Source organism: Myodes glareolus, chromosome 25 (genome assembly GCF_982192425.1).
Source record: "Myodes glareolus chromosome 25, mMyoGla1.1, whole genome shotgun sequence".
Classification (NCBI taxonomy): Eukaryota; Metazoa; Chordata; class Mammalia; order Rodentia; family Cricetidae; genus Myodes; species Myodes glareolus.
The window spans coordinates 24,973,253-24,989,397 of NC_142050.1; positions in this window are offsets into that span (position 1 = coordinate 24,973,253).

Genomic DNA, 16,145 nt, shown 5'->3' on the forward strand with positions numbered 1-16,145 from the left:
GAACACATGAGAGATAACCGGGGGCTATATCTATACCCTGTGTTTTGGGAGTCACTTGAACAAGCCTGACCAAATACTCAAAGGTAGTTATTCATAGCTAGTATTGGGATTTTTGTTAGTTTGTGCTTCTTGTGGGCATCAGTCGACCCACATGACTTAATAGAAAATACTATGCAAACTTCAAAGGGAGGGGAGCAATGACACAGCCCTACCCACTTGCAACACTTATAAACCATGACAATTGCCAACATGGCAACATAAGCATAAAATTATAATAAGAGATGCATTCATGGTTGTGTCAACCAACAGCTGCCTAATTGGTCGTAAAGCCCAATCAATAGAGGAGAAATTATTCCTGATACTAGAAACCTAGCCTGCTTCCAGGGACTAGTGAGGTCATGGGCCTTAGACCAGCATAATTCGCTGCTCCATTCAATGCCTAGTCCTTATACCCACAGATAACTGCAGCTACCGCCACTCATCAAAGAAACCTCTCTACTCAGCAAATGGAAACCATCATAGAAAAACACAACGGGACACACGATGGAGATCAACAGACCAGGGGAGCCCAACTCCCATGAGCACATCTACGGCATAACTAGTACACACACCAGGGAACATTGTGGAAGAAGAGGTGGAAACGGTAAGAATCAGAACACCAGGAATTTTGCCTTGAACTCAGGTTCTCATGCTTGCACAGCAAGTGTTCTTGCCCACTGAGTCTCTTACGGAAATGGCCCAACAAATGAAAGTGAATAAGTTGCAATATCAACTAATATGGTAATTTGAATAGAGCATATTTCCTGAGGTCTCACTCCTACACAAAGAACTAAAGGCAACTAATGACTGTTTAGAGGAGAATTAACCTCTCCCAGGCATAAATCTTCTCATTGGTTGTCCAGTGCAGAGTGGACAGCCTTGAAACCATTTACATACAGACAGCAGTAAATGGATGCAGCATGGCCTGCTTGTGCATAAGCACAATAAAACATATGTATATTTATAACAATAATGAAGAAGAAGAGGTTACCAACTTTACATTGGGGGAAAGTAACGTGGGATGTGTAAGAAGAGGGGCTGAAGAAGGCGGGCGATATGGGTACACATCTTTAATCCAGCACTCTGGAGACTGATGCAGGTGGAGCTCTGTGAGTTCAAGGCCAGGCTGGTCTACAAGAGCTAGTTCTGGGCTAGTCTCCAAAACTACAGAGATAGCCTGTCTCAAAAAAGCAAACAGAAAAAGAAGAAGAAGGAGGAAAAGGAGAAGGAGGAGAAGGAGAAGAAGGGCTAAATAAAGCAAAGGAAGGAGGAAGGATATGAAAAAATAACCCTATCAAACTCAGTTTAATATACTCAAATATGTGGCAAGACTACATTAAATAAATTCAATCATTTAAATAAGTAATATGAAGCAAATATTTGAAAGGAAAGAAGGATATGCTATGGGATATGGTCTGTACCCTGTCTCTTGTATTATTTTTAATAAAATGCTGATTGGCCAGTACCAGGCAGGAAGTATAGGCAGGGTGACCAGGCAGGAAGTAGAGGTGGGACAATAAGAACAGGAGAATTCTGGGAAGAGAAAGGCTCAGTCTCCTGTTGTGACCTAGATGCAAAGGAAGCAAGATGTGACTGCCTTGCCAAATAAGGTACGAAGCCATATGGCTAATATAGACAAGAATAATGGGCTAATATAAGTTATAAGAGTTAATAAGAAGCCTGAGTTAATGTGCCAATCTGTTTATTGCTAATGTAGACCTCTGTGTGTTTCTTTGGGACTGAATGACTGCAGAACTGGGTGGGACAGAAACCTCTGCAACAAGGATAGGTCAGTATACATTTTTATATTGCTACAATATGTCATGAATTAATGATTGACTCATAACATTTACCTTTATGAATAATCTTCTCACCTTCTTAAATTCAAATTTCCCCCCAAAACAATTATCCAACCCAGTCAATGCCTTGTGCCATGATAAGCAACCTATTGCACTAGAAAAGACATGCAGAGATTATAGCTTTTTGTTAATAGGAAGCAGGCTTCTCCCTCCACCATTCGTTTTCTTCACATATGAATTTAATTATTCATTTAATGTAATTTTAATAAATGTAAAGAATGCTGTTTGACTTTCTTTCTGCACTCATAAAACAGGCATGAAAATTACCCAGCTGTATCTACTATAGAGGTGATCACTTAGTACTGGCCTATATTATATTCATTATTGGGCACACACACTATCATTAGAAGTAATGATTTGTTAATTGACGTAAGTAAAAATCACTATTTTGGATATTTCTGTAAATTATGATGACCCTCTGATAGTTAGTCATAACTAAAATGACTGAAAAACAGGTGTAATTGGTGGAGAGCTATGATCTGTTATAAACAATCAGGGAAGAATCTAGTACTCATTAGGATAGCTAAACCATTCTGTGGTAGGAGATCTCTCAGCTAATGCATTAATAGGACAGCTTACATGGTGGTTCCTTTGCTTTTCAATAAAAAATGTTTAGTAGATCAAAAATGTATTCAAATTAATACAGAAAGAAGAGTGAATGGTGTTCAATAGTGTATACTAGTGACATACTGCTAAAAGATTTTTAAAGTAATAATGAAAAAATATATTTTAGAGTCATATATCACTATGATTGGAAAAAATAAAATGTGAAATAAGACCTCGAAATTTACTTGATTAAAATTCTCAAAATGACAAACCATATCTATTTATGATAAAGTAAGACAGCTGTGCATGTGAGCTGGTGCAGAGGGAGACTATCCAGGGACCAGCGGCACTTTTTGGTGCACTTTTACCAGCCACTTTGTTGAAAGCCTGGCACTGAGAACTGAATCTCAGTTAAGATCAACTTCCACAAAGAAAAAGAGTAAATTAAAATTTGCAAAATATTAAACATGCTTATTTAAATGTGTGAAAGAGACTGCCCTGAAATCTGGGTACAATGATGAAAACAAATCAGGTACCCCCCAAAAATGTCTTTGTTTAGACTGAGTCCTCACTTGCTTTATATTGTGATAAAACACTGACCAAAATCAACTTAGAGGGGTAAAGAGTTCAAGTCATAATACAAGACCCAGATCACAATCCATCATTGATATAAATCAAGGAAGAATACAGAGGCAGGAACTGAAAGAGAAGCCATGGAGAAGTGTTCTTTTCTTTTTTCATTTCATTAATTTTTGTTGGGCTCTACATTTTTCTTTGCTCTTCTCCCTGTCCCTCCTCTCACCTTCAACCCTCTCCGAAGGTCCCCATGCTTCCAATTTACTCAGGAGATCTTGTCTTTTTCTACTACCCATGTGGATTAGATCTGTGTATGTCTCTTTTAGGGTCCTCATTGTTTTCAAGGTTCTCTGGGATTGTGATTTGTGTGCTGGTTTTCTTTGCTCTATGTTTAAAAACATCTTATGAGTGAGTACATTTGATAATTGTCTTTCTGGGTCTGGGTTACCTCACTCAAAATGATGTTTTCTAGCTCCATCCATTTGCCTGCAAAATTCAAGATGTCATTATCTTTTTCTGCTATGTAATACTCTACTGTGTAAATGTACCACATTTTCCTTGTTTTCTGCTTGCTCTTTATGGTTTACTCATTCTGCTTTCTCATACATCCCAGGACCACCACCTAGAAATGGAACCACCCATAGTGAGCTGGAATCTCCAATATCAATAATTAATTAAGAAAATGTTCACGGACTTGCCAACAGACTAATTTTACAGAAACACTTTCTAATTTGAAACTCTTTCTTCCTGGCTGAGCTCTATCAAATTGGAAAAAACAACAGCCATAAATAGAAATTCAGTCTCAAGGAGAATTTGTACTACACAGATTTGGGTAAGAATCTATAAAACCTAGAAAATAGCATCCTAATTCATTTATACTCTGAGTAGGAAAACTATTCCTACTTCTTCACTGTCAATACAATCTTCACTGTCACACAGTTTTCAGTGATGAGACCACGATTAAAAGAAGCCATAAATATTGTCTGGAATCCAATAAATGAATAAGAAAAACTGTATAAGTGGATCCTAAAAATGAAGATATTACTCAGTGGTTGCTAGTGCTTCTTGTTCTTCCAGAGAACCAGAGTTTAGTTGCCAGCATTCACATCATGAGGCTTACAATGCTCTATTACTCCATTCTGAGGAAAGTAATATACTTTTCTGGCTTCCACTGACACTTGGACATGCATGCACACACATTCAACATGGAACATACTCACATAGATACACACAGATACCCATAATTGGTTTGAATACATTAACAAAAAGGCAGCTTCCAGTTCTTGTTATTTGATTTGGCATAGCATTCACAAGAAATTCTAATTATATTTAGTTAATATTTATATAGGAAGTTATTTATATTTAATTCAATATAAAAAACAACTCCCTGTACTTTTGTTTGAATATATCTTAAGAAAATATAGATACTTATCTGAAATAGTACAACTACTATGAACAGTGGGGCATAGAAGTAAAAATTAAATTTGACATAAACAAGGCATGTATAAACAAAGCCAGTTATAATCAGGTACTCTAGGGCTTCAATCATGTGATGTGTTATGTCAATCTCTCATAACTGCTACTTTGCTATGCCTTAAAAGCAGCTCTTACCCTGAAAGGATCTTTAACTCTGATGGTTACACCTGGATTTTTTTGTCTTTGTTTCATCTTGATATTAATTTTTTATCAACAATATCATCTGTATACAGTTGAAGCCACTGTAGATACATCATATTTAACTGTTTCTGAGCATTTTAATACCTCTTTGGCTAATATAAACACTTATTTGGGAACAATTATAAAGAAAGACTAACAAGGCATTAAGAAATGTCATAAGGAAGACTTGTGAACCTGTCACCCAAGTGTACCAAATGGGCTATCTCTGGAGCACTTTAAATTCAAAAGACTGATTAGAATAGTATATTCCCTATACCGCAGACTCTGGTGGATCTCATTATGCTTGCATTCTCTCTCTGTTACTGGCAAGGGTGACAGTTGCCACATGAATAGATTCATAGACTCCTTATAAAGAAATGCAGGACTGTCCCGCCACGCCAATCAGTCTTCCCATGCTACCCCTTGTATATTCAAACCTGATCTTTTCTTCTCATAATCACTAATTTTCTGTACTTGTATACTTCATGATTGCTAGATAAACAGCATCACATAGTAAACTAGCTCTTGAGACTAGATTTTTCCTCTAAGCATAATATCCTCATATAAAATCAATTCATCAAATGTGTCAGGATTTTATTCCTATTTATCACCCAATAGCATTGTGTTTTCTGTATGTATCACTATTTTTTATGCCAGTCTTGCAATAGGATACTTTATTCATTTCCATTTGAGGTATAAAAAATAAACCTTGTATAAATATTCATGTGCAGACTTGCATAGAAACAGATGCTCATTTCTCTAAGATAATTGCCCAGGAGTCTATGCTGAGTCATATAGTAAATATAGGTATAGAAAAAAAAAAACAGAAGGTAAAATCTTCAGTGTCCACATTGTGTCTGCATTAAGCAGCAATGCATGAGAAATCCAATTAGTTTACAACCTCACCAGGATTTGACGTTTAATACACACACACACACACAAAAAAAATTATCAGCATGTATGTACATATATATATAATATACATTATTTATATATGTATATACAATCTAAGCCATTTATGTTACCCAGGTATATAGTTAATTTTTCATTGCTGTGATAAAGTATCATGGACAAAGAAGTTTATAGAAGAAAGAGTTTATTTGAAATTATGGGTTCCAGAGGAAGAGTCCATAATAACTGGAAGGCATGACAGCAGTCGCGCAGAGCAGGAACTAAAAATTAACTTGAATTGGAAGCACAAAACAGAAAGAGAGAACTGTAATAGGTGGGAAGTTATCAAGTCTGCAAGCCAACACCTAGCTATGTATACCCTCAAGTATGGCTGCACCAGTTCCCCAATAAGTGCCACCAAATGAGGACCAAGTGTTCAAATACCTGGGCCAATGGAGTACATTTTATTTTTTTTCTGTTCAACTTTCTTTCCTTTTTTTTTAGAAAGTAATTTTATTAAATTATAAAAGTTTTCATTTCCGCCCCTTCTCCCAACACCCTCCCACTCCCCCCACTCCCTCTCCTCCACCCTCTTCATCCCTAAGAGCAGTCAGGGTTTGCTGCCCTGTGGGAAGTTCAAGTTCCTCCCCGCTCCCTCCAGGTCCAGGAAGGTGAGTATCCAAACAGACTGGATCCCCAAAATCCAGTATATGCAGAGGAAACAAGTCCCAGTATCATTGTCAATGGCTTTTCAGAAAGACTCCGGGCCAGCCACATTCAGAGAATCCAGCCACATTCAGAGAATCTGGTTGAATCACGTCCTCCTTCAGTCCCAGTCCAACTGGCCCTGGTGAACTCTCATTAAATCAGTCCCCTTGTATCAGTGGGTGATCGCATCCCTCGCAGTCCTGATTTACTTTTTCATTTTCTTCGTCCTTCTACTCCTCATTTGGACCTTGGGGGGCTCAGTCCGGTGCTCAAATGTGGGTCTCCATCTATATCGCCATCCATCGTCGGATGAAGATTCCCTCTGGTCTTGCCTTCTTTGCTAACGTTCTCTTTCCTTCTGCTTCTCGTTTGGACCTAGGGAGTTAAGTCCAGTGTTCCAATGTGGGTCTCTGTCTCTATCTCCATCCATCACCAGATGAAGGATCTATGGTGATAAGCAAAATATTCATCAGTATGGTTATGGGCCAAGGCCGGTTCAGGCACCCTCTCCTCTGTCCAGAGAACAATCTGGGGATCTCTCCTTGGACCTGGGATCCCATATATAATCAAGTCTCCTGTAAACCCTAAAATGACTCCCTTAGTTGAAATATATTCTTCCCTGATCCCATATTCATCCTTCCTCTCTCCCCCCCATCCCGGTCCACCGAGCTTTCCCCATTCCTCCCCTACTCCCTACTCTCTAACCCTCTCCCTTTCCAACAACCATCCCACCCCCCCATGCACCCGAAGTTACCTGGGACTCTTGTCTATTTCCTATCTCCTGGCGGATAGCTAAATAATCTTCATCAGGTTCATCTTCTTATTTAGCTTCTCTAGGATCACAAATAATAGGCTCAAAGACCTTTAATTATGGTTAGAATCCACTTATGAGTGAATACATACCGTGTTCCTCTTTTTGGGTCTGGCTTACCTCACTCAGTAAAGCGTTTTCTATTTTCATCCATTTGCATGCAAAACTCAAGATGTCATTGTTTTTTACCGCTGAGTAAAACTCTAATGTGTATATGTTCCACACCTTTTTTAACCATTCTTCTATTGAGGGGCACCTAGGTTGTTTCCAGGTTCTGGCTATTACAAATAGTGCTGCTATGAACATAGTTGAACAAATGCTTTTGTAGTATGTTAGGGAATCTCTAGGGTATATTCCCAAGAGTGGAATTGCTGGGTCCTGAGGGAGGTTGATCCCAGTTTCCTGAGAAACCGCCACACTGATTTCCACAGTGACTGCACAAGTTTGCATTCCCACCAAAAATGGATGAGTGTTCCCCTCATTCCACATCCTCTCCAGCATTGGTATCATTGGTGTTTTTGAGTTTGGCTATTCTGACAGGTGTAAGATGATATCTCAAAGTTGTTTTGATTTGCATTTCCCTGATCGCTAAGGAGGTTGAGCATGACCTTAAGTGCCTTTTGGCCATTCGAAGTTCATCTGTTGTGAATTCTCTGTTCAGATTAGTACCCCATTTTTTTAATTGGGTTAATTAGAGTTTTAGTGTCTAGTTTCTTGAGTTCTTTGTATATTTTGGAGATCACACCTTTGTCTGATGAGGGGTTTGTGAAGATCTTCTCCCAGTCGGAAGGTAGCCTTTTGGTCTTACTGACAGTGTCCTTTGCTTCACAGAAGCTTCTCAGTTTCAGCAGGTCCCATTTATTCATTGTTTCTCTTATTGTCTGCACTCCTGGGGTTCTGCTTAGGAAGTGGTCTCCTGTGCCTACATCTTGTAGACTACTTCCCACTTTCTCTTCTATCAGGTTCAAAGTGGTCAGATTAATGTTGATGTCTTTAACCCATTTGGACCTGAGTTTTGTGCATGGTGGTAGATATGGATCTATTTTCATTCTTCTACAGGTTGACATCAAGTTATGCCAGCACTTTGTTAAAGATGCTATCCTTCTTCCATTGTATACCTTTACCTCCCTTGTCAAAAATCAGGTGTTCATAAGTTTGTGAGTTAATACCCGGGTCTTCTATTCGATTCCATAGGTCGACTTCTCTGTTGTTATGCCAATACCAAGCTGTTTTCAACACTGTTGCTCTGTAATAGAGTTTGAAGTCAAGGATGGTAATGCCTCCAGAAGTTCCTTTATTGAATAAGATTGTTTTGGCTATTCTGGGTTTTTTGTTTTTCCATATAAACTTGATTATTGTTCTCTCAAGATCTGTGAAGAAGTTTGGTGGGATTTTGATGGGAATTGCATTGAATCTATAGATTGATTTTGGTAGAATTGCCATTATTACTATGTTGATTATCCCAATCCAAGAGTAGGGGAGGTCTTCCCTTTTTCTGGTATCTTCCTCAATTTCTTTCTTCAAGGACTTAAAGTTCTTGTCAAATAGGTCTTTCACTTCCTTGGTTAGAGTTACCCCCAAGATATTTTATGCTATTTGTGGCTATCATGAAAGGTGATGTTTCTCTGATGTCCCTCTCTGCTTCTTTGTCCTTTGTGTATAGGAGGGCAACCGATTTTTTGGAGTTGATCTTGTATCCTGCCACATTACTAAAGGTGTTTATCAACTGTAGGAGTTCTTTGGTAGAGTTTTTGGGGTCGCTTATGTACACTATCATATCGTCTGCAAATAACGAAAGTTTAACTTCATCCTTTCCAATTCGAGTCCCCTTGATCCCCTTATGTTGTCTTATTGCTATTGCTAGAACTTCAAACACTATATTGAAGAGGTATGGAGAGAGTGGACAGCCTTGTCGTTTTCCTGATTTTAGTGGAATGGCTTTGAGTTTCTCTCCGTTCAATTTGATGTTAGCTGTCGGCTTGCTATATATTGATTTTATTATATTCAGGTATGATCCTCGTAAACCCAATCTCTCCAACACCCTCATCATTAAGGGGTGTTGAATTTTGTCAAATGCTTTTTCAGCATCCAGTGAAATGATCATATGTTTTTTTTTCTTTCAGTTTATTTATATGATGGATTACATTGATAGATTTGCGTATGTTGAACCAACCCTGCATCTCTGGGATGAAGCCCACTTGATCATAATGGATGATTTTTCTAATGTATTCTTGGATTCGGTTTGCCAGTATTTTATTGAGTATTTTTGCGTCAGTGTTCATGAGTGAGATTGGTCTGTAATTCTCTTTCTTGGTTGTGTCTTTGTGTGGTTTTGATATCAGAGTAACTATAGCTTCATAAAAAGAGTTTGGCAATGATTCTTTTGTTTCTATATTGTGAAATATATTAAGGGGTATAGGTATCAGCTCTTCCTGGAAGTTCTGGTAGAATTCTGCATTGAAACCATCTGGTCCTGGACTTTTTTTGGCATGGAGATTTTTGATAACAGCTTCTAAATCTTCAAGACTGACAGGTCTATTTAGATTGTTCAACTTGTCTTGGTTCAACTTTGGTATATGGTACTTATCTATAAAAATGTCCATTTCTTTTACATTTTCCAACTTTGTGGCATATAAATTTTTGTAGTAAGATCTAATGATTCTCTGAATTTCCTCTGTGTCTGTGGTTATGTCCCCCTTTTCATTTCTGATCTTATTAATTTGCATGTTCTTTCTCTGCCGTTTGATTAATTTGGATAGGGGTTTGTCAATCTTGTTGATTTTCTCCAAGAACCAGCTTTTTGATTCATTGATTCTTTGGATTGTTTTCTGTGTTTCTATTTTGTTGATTTCAGCCCTCAGTTTGATTATTTCCAGTCTTCTAGACCTCCTGGATGTATCAGCTTCTTTTTTTTCTAGAGCTTTTAGGTGTGCTGTTAAGTCTTCAATGTGTGCTTTCTCCGTTTTCTTTAATTGGGCACTTAGTTCTATGAACTTTTCTCTTAGCACTGCTTTCATAGTGTCCCATAGGATTGAGTATGTTGTATCTTTGTTTTCATTAAATTCAAGGAAGACTTTAAATTCTTTCTTTATTTCTTCCTTGACCCAGGGGTGATTCAGTAGTTGACTGTTCAACTTCCATGAATTTGTTGGCTTCCTGGGGGTAGCACTGTTGTTGAATTCTAACTTTAATCCATGGTGGTCTGACAAGACACAGGTGGTTACTAATATTTTTTTGTATCTGTGGAAGTTTGCTTTGTTACCCAGTATGTGATCAATTTTCGATAAGGTTCCAAGAGCTGCAGAGAAGAAGGCATATTCTTTCCTATTTGGGTGGAATGTTCTATAGATATCTGTTAAGTCCATTTGATTCAATACCTCCAATAATTCTCTTATTTCTCTGCTAGGTTTCTGTCTGATTGACCTGTCCATTGGTGAGAGAGGAGTGTTGAAGTCTCCTACTATTTGTGTCTGTGGATTGATGACTGCCTTGAGTTCTAGAAGTGTTTCTTTTACATAAGTAGGAGGCTTTATATTAGGGGCACAGATATTCAGGACTGAGACTTCCTCCTGATGAATTGTTCCTGTTATGAGTATAAAATGTCTGTCTCCATCTCTTCTGATTGATTTTAGTTTGAAGTCAATTTTGTTGGAAATTAGAATGGCTGCATCTGCTTGTTTCTTAGGTCCGTTTGCTTGAAAAACCTTTTCCCAACCCTTTACTCTGAGTAGATGTCTGTCTTTGTGGTTGAGGTGTGTTTCTTGTAAACAGCAGAATGTTGGATCCTGTTTTCGTATCCAATCTCTTAGTCTGTGCCTTTTTATAGGTGAATTGAGTCCATTAATATTAAGTGATATTAATGACCAGTGGTTGTTGACTCTGGTTATTATTACTTTTTGTTTGTTTGTTTAATAGAGTTTGTATGTGTCCCGTCTTTGAGTTAATTTCGTGAAGGGTCGCTAGATGTCTGAGTATTGTAGGCAGTGTTGGCAATGTTGGATTCCTTGGGTTGTGATTTTCCTTCTATTACTTTCTGTAAGGCTGGGTTTGTGGCTACGAATTGTTTAAATTTGTTCTTATCCTGGAACATTTTGTTTTCTCCATTGATAGTGAATGATAGCTTGGCTGGGTATAGTAGTCTGGGTTTGCATCCATGGTCTCTTAGTTTCTGCAGTACCTCTATTCAGGACCTTCTGGCTTTCATGGTTTCCATGGAGAAGTCTGGTGTAAGTCTGATAGGTTTACCTTTATGAGTTACTTGACCTTTTTCCTTTGCAGCTCTTAATATTCTTTCTTTAATCTGTATGTTTTGTGTTTTGATTATTATATGGCGAGGGGATGGGTTTTTTTTTATCAAGTCTATTCGGTGTTCTGTATGCTTCTTGAACCTTCATAGGAATATCATTCTTTAGGTTGGGAAAGTTTTCTTCAATAATTTTGTTGAATATATTTTCTGGGCCTTTGATCTGCAGTTCTTCTCCTTCTTCAATCCCTATTATTCTTAGATTTATTTTTTTTATTGTGTCCCAGATTTCTTGAATGTTTTGTGATGAGAATTTGTTGGATTTGCTGTTTTCTTTGATCTGAGCATTTATTTTCTCTATGGTATCTTCAGTCTCTGAGATTTGTTCTTCCATCTCTTGTATCCTATTGGTTATGCTTGATTCTGTAGTCTCTGTTCGTTTACCTAGATTTTCCATATCCAGCCGGCCCTCGTTTTGTGTTTTCTTCATTGCCTCCATTTCAGTTTTCAATTCTTGAACTGTTTCCATTACCTGTTTGATTGTTTTTTCTTGATTTCCCAGTGTATCATTCACGGATTTACTCATTTCTTCAAACTTTTTGTTATACTTCTCATCCATTTCTTTAGTCATTTCTTCAATCCTTTTGTTGTACTTCTCATCCAGTTCTTTAAGGGAATTATTCATATCCTGTTTAAGGGACTCTATTGCTTTCATAATGGCATTTTTTTCCAATTCTTCTGAATCAAGAGGTTCAAGTCCTACTATTGTAGGGTCGTTGGGATCTGGTGATTTCATGCTGTTTTTTAGATTGTTTGAGGAGTTTCTGCCTTGGCGTCTGCCCATCTCTTCCTTCAACTGCTCTATATTGGATCTTCTGGTACCAAGTCAGGTTCCCTCATTGGGCAGGGACTTCACTGACAGAAGGTCTACCTTTCCTCAGGCAGTCTATTGAAACACAGGGACTCCCTCCTGCCGGGTTGCACTCACAGCCCCGGCCCAGCGTGCCAGGGAGCTGCTCTGGGGAGATCTTGTGGCCCCAGGGGAAAGGGGGGAAGAGAGGAAGGTGTACCTGGATGAAGGCTGGGATGGGATTCGGGAGAGCTCCGCAGGGTGGAGCCACCATTGCAGGGCAACCAGAAAGTTGAGGGGGGCGGGGAAAGTCTGAATTCCTCCTAGCCGAAGCCCTCAGGCCAGGAGCAAACTCACCCCTCCTCCAATGGATGTCTACTAGAAGATCACTGTCTCTTGCTGGCCAGGAATGTGGCTGAGCTGATTCAGGGCCTGCCTGTCAGGCAGGCTTTCAAAGCACAGGAACTGCCCTTGCCCAGCTGAGCCCACAGCCCAGGCTCAGAGTGCCAGGTAGCAGCTCTGGGGAGATCTTGTGGCCCCAGGGGGAGGGGTGAAAGAGAGGAAGGTGTACCTGGATGAAGGCTGGGATGGGATTCGGGCAATGGAGTACATTTTAATGCAAACAAGCACATCAGGTGTGTGGCAGTGCCATTTTAATTTGCATTCTGCGATGGCTAACACTATTGAACAGCCCTTCCTAACATTATCGCTGATGGTATACAGGAATATTTAGTTCATTTTCTTATTGGATAATGTGCTTTCTTACAGACAAAGCAGTAAACAAAACTGGCCTCTAAGTGTCTGTGTTTATATCCCCAGACAAAAGACTGCTCTAAATGAATGGCACGTCTCTTCATTTTCATTATCATGAAATATAGACTTTCATGTTATTGACAGATTTTCATACCCTGATATTATGTCTCTCCACTAATGCAATAGATCAGATTAAGCTAAATTAAAGTCCATGTTTTAGTCCTATCATATCATTTCTGGGTGATCCCAAGGTAAGAGGAGAAACCAAGCAGGAGAAACACATAACAGGTCAGGAGACCACACATAAAATAGTCTGTAGGTGTGTGGTCTGGGGTATTCCTGAGGGAGGAGCTGACACCCAGCAGGTTGTCTTTGTGTGGAATCTGTAGAGGGCAGGTCTAGGGGAAATTCCAAAATCCCAATCTTTTTGGGTATATACGGATGCCAGTTCAAGGCAGTTTGCTAGGTGAAAAAAAATAGATTATAATCACTAGACCTATGACTAAGACTAGCTGTGGGAAGAGGTAAGACTACCAGAAAGGATGGAATGGAGAATATCCTGGTTTTACAAGAGATGCAAGGATAATGAGTGAGATACAAGAGCATATATGCTCTTCATTGGGACATCTTAGAAAACCTGGTCCCAGTTGCTGGATAGGTGCCCATTTGAGTCTGAAGAGGTGGCACCAACACTATGTCCCAGGATCTTGGGATGATAGCATGCCAAATCAAGGAATTATGTGTTCTTTGGGAGCACCTGAGCCATCACTTCTGCTACATCCTTGGAGGTAGGTAATGCATCCATCCTATAAAGACATCAACAAGAGCCAAGAGATAATAGAGATTTTATGAATTGGCACATAAGTAAAGTTAACCTGCCAGTATTTTCCCTGTTGAAGATTGGTGTCCTCAGAGCTGGTACAGAGACTGGCATATCTGGAAGGGCCCCTGTGGCTGACCATAGCACACATATGGTAGGAGGAGTGTGCCTATAAAATACGAGCTTGAAGATGGGTAGGGTCAAAGAGGGGCTCTAAAAAATCGAACACAGCATTGGGGATTATGTGTAAGGTCTGGTAGATGGTTGAATTGATGGACAGAGCCTGGTTCTAAGGAAGAATGAGGCAATTATTTAAATAGAACCATCCATCCTTTGTCTGTATGACTCCCCTTCTCAGGAGTTCATCCTTCTTCTCTGGTTGATAAGAGGGCTCGTAGGAGGGTGTCAGACAAAAATATGTTCTGTTGATCCAGTAGAGCTGGAGGAAAGTCCCCAGGCTACTGAGTCAGTCCTGGCATTGCCTAAGGTAACTAGGACTTTGGAGGACTGGAGTCTGGCAGTGGACTATGGCTACTTCTGCAGGGAGCTGGAGGGCCTCCAAGAGCTTGGTTAGAAAGGATCCATTAATTATGGGAGTACCCTTAGTTAAGAAGCCCCTTTCCCTCCAAAGAATAGAATGGGTAGGACCTATTAAAAGGGCATAATTAGAATGTTAGCCTATTAACCCTTGACTATATAGAGTGCTCTAGTCAAAGTGATTAATTCAACCTTTTGTGAAGAAGTCCCCATTGGCAAGTGGGTCACTTTAACTGTTTTAGTGGAAGTGATCACTGCATATGCCTCCTGGTAATTCTTGATCTGTCTATAAGAAATCTTCTGTCAACAAATAGAGTGTTTTGGGAGTTTTATAAGGGGTTGGTCTAGGAGACCAGGTCAGGATGAGCTTAAGACCTCCTCAGCCTCTGGGCAGGAGTGAGAGGTATCAGAAGACGAAAGGATGGGAAGGAAGGTAGCAGGGTTTAAGGCAGGGATGGAAGCCAAGGTAATTTGGGGGTTCTCTAGAAACAGTAAATAAAAAAAAAACTTAAACTCATGAGAGTCCAAAAAGGGAGAAAGAAGGATGACTCAGAAGGTCTGAGAGGTAGTTGGTGAAGTATACCATAATTGGCTGGAACAGGGTGATCTTGAGAAACTCCCAGGTAAGTTCAGCTGTTGCTGCTGTTAGGACTCTCAAGCATGGCTGCCATCCACAGATGGTAATATCAAGTTGGCAGGACAGAAAAACAAAGGTCCAATTTGATGTCCCAACCCGTTGGGATAGAACCCCGATGGTTACTCCCAACATTTCATCTGACAGAGTCCAAGCCCTGTGGTTGGGATATGTAAATCCCACAGGGCTTGGACTCTGTCAGAAGTTAGGTGCTTAGACTCATGACTGACTCAAATACCCAGATACACCACAGTGGGAGAGGATAGCTGAGCTTTAGCTGGTGAAGCATAATATCCTAGGAAGCCAAGGAAGTTCAGAAGCAAGAGGTGGCCTCTTGGCACAGAAGCAGGAAGGGTTTTCAGAAAAAGAGGTCATCGATGTATTTGGAGGAGTGGTATGGGAGAATGGTCTGTATTCTGTCAATTATACTTTAAATAAACACTGATTGGCCAGTAGCCAGACAGGAAGAATAGCTGGGACAACCAAACAGGAAGTAGAGGTGGGTCAATGAGAACAGGAGAATTCTGGGGAGGAGGAAGTCCATTCCTCTGCAGTCCTGACCGACCACAGAAGAAGCAAGATGTGACTGCCCCACTGAATAAGGTACTGAGCCACATGGTTAACATAGACAAGAATAATGGGCTAATAATAGGCTATATATGTTTAAGAGTTAATAAGAAACCTGAGCTAATGGGCCAATCAATTTATAACTAATGTAAACCTCTGTGCGATTTCTTTGGTATGTAAAAATTGCAGGAACCAGGCAAGACAAGAAAGAAAAACCAGGCACTCAGACAACAGAGGAGTGGGCTAGGACCAGGGACAAAGATGGAAAATGTCCCAAACCAAGGCTTGGCCAAAGAAATGAGGGCCGTCCTGAAAACCCTAAGGGAGAATATTTCATGCAAGCTGTCTGGAGGACTGGGTGCCAGGGTCCTCCCAGGTGAAAGCAAAAAGGAAGTATGAGTCAGTGTGCAAAGGAACAGTGGGAAAGACATCCTTCAGGTCCAAGACAGTAAAGTGGGAGGATGTGGGAGGACTGTTAGACTAAGTGTGTAAGGGTTATTAACCACTGGATGAATTACAGTAACTGCCTCGTTTATGAGGCGGATGTCTTGAACCAAACAGTAAACACAGAGGACTTATGCACAGGAAGAATGGGGTTTTGTGGGAGAAGTTCACAGGAATTAGAAGTCCCTATTATAGAAGGCAGATGATTATG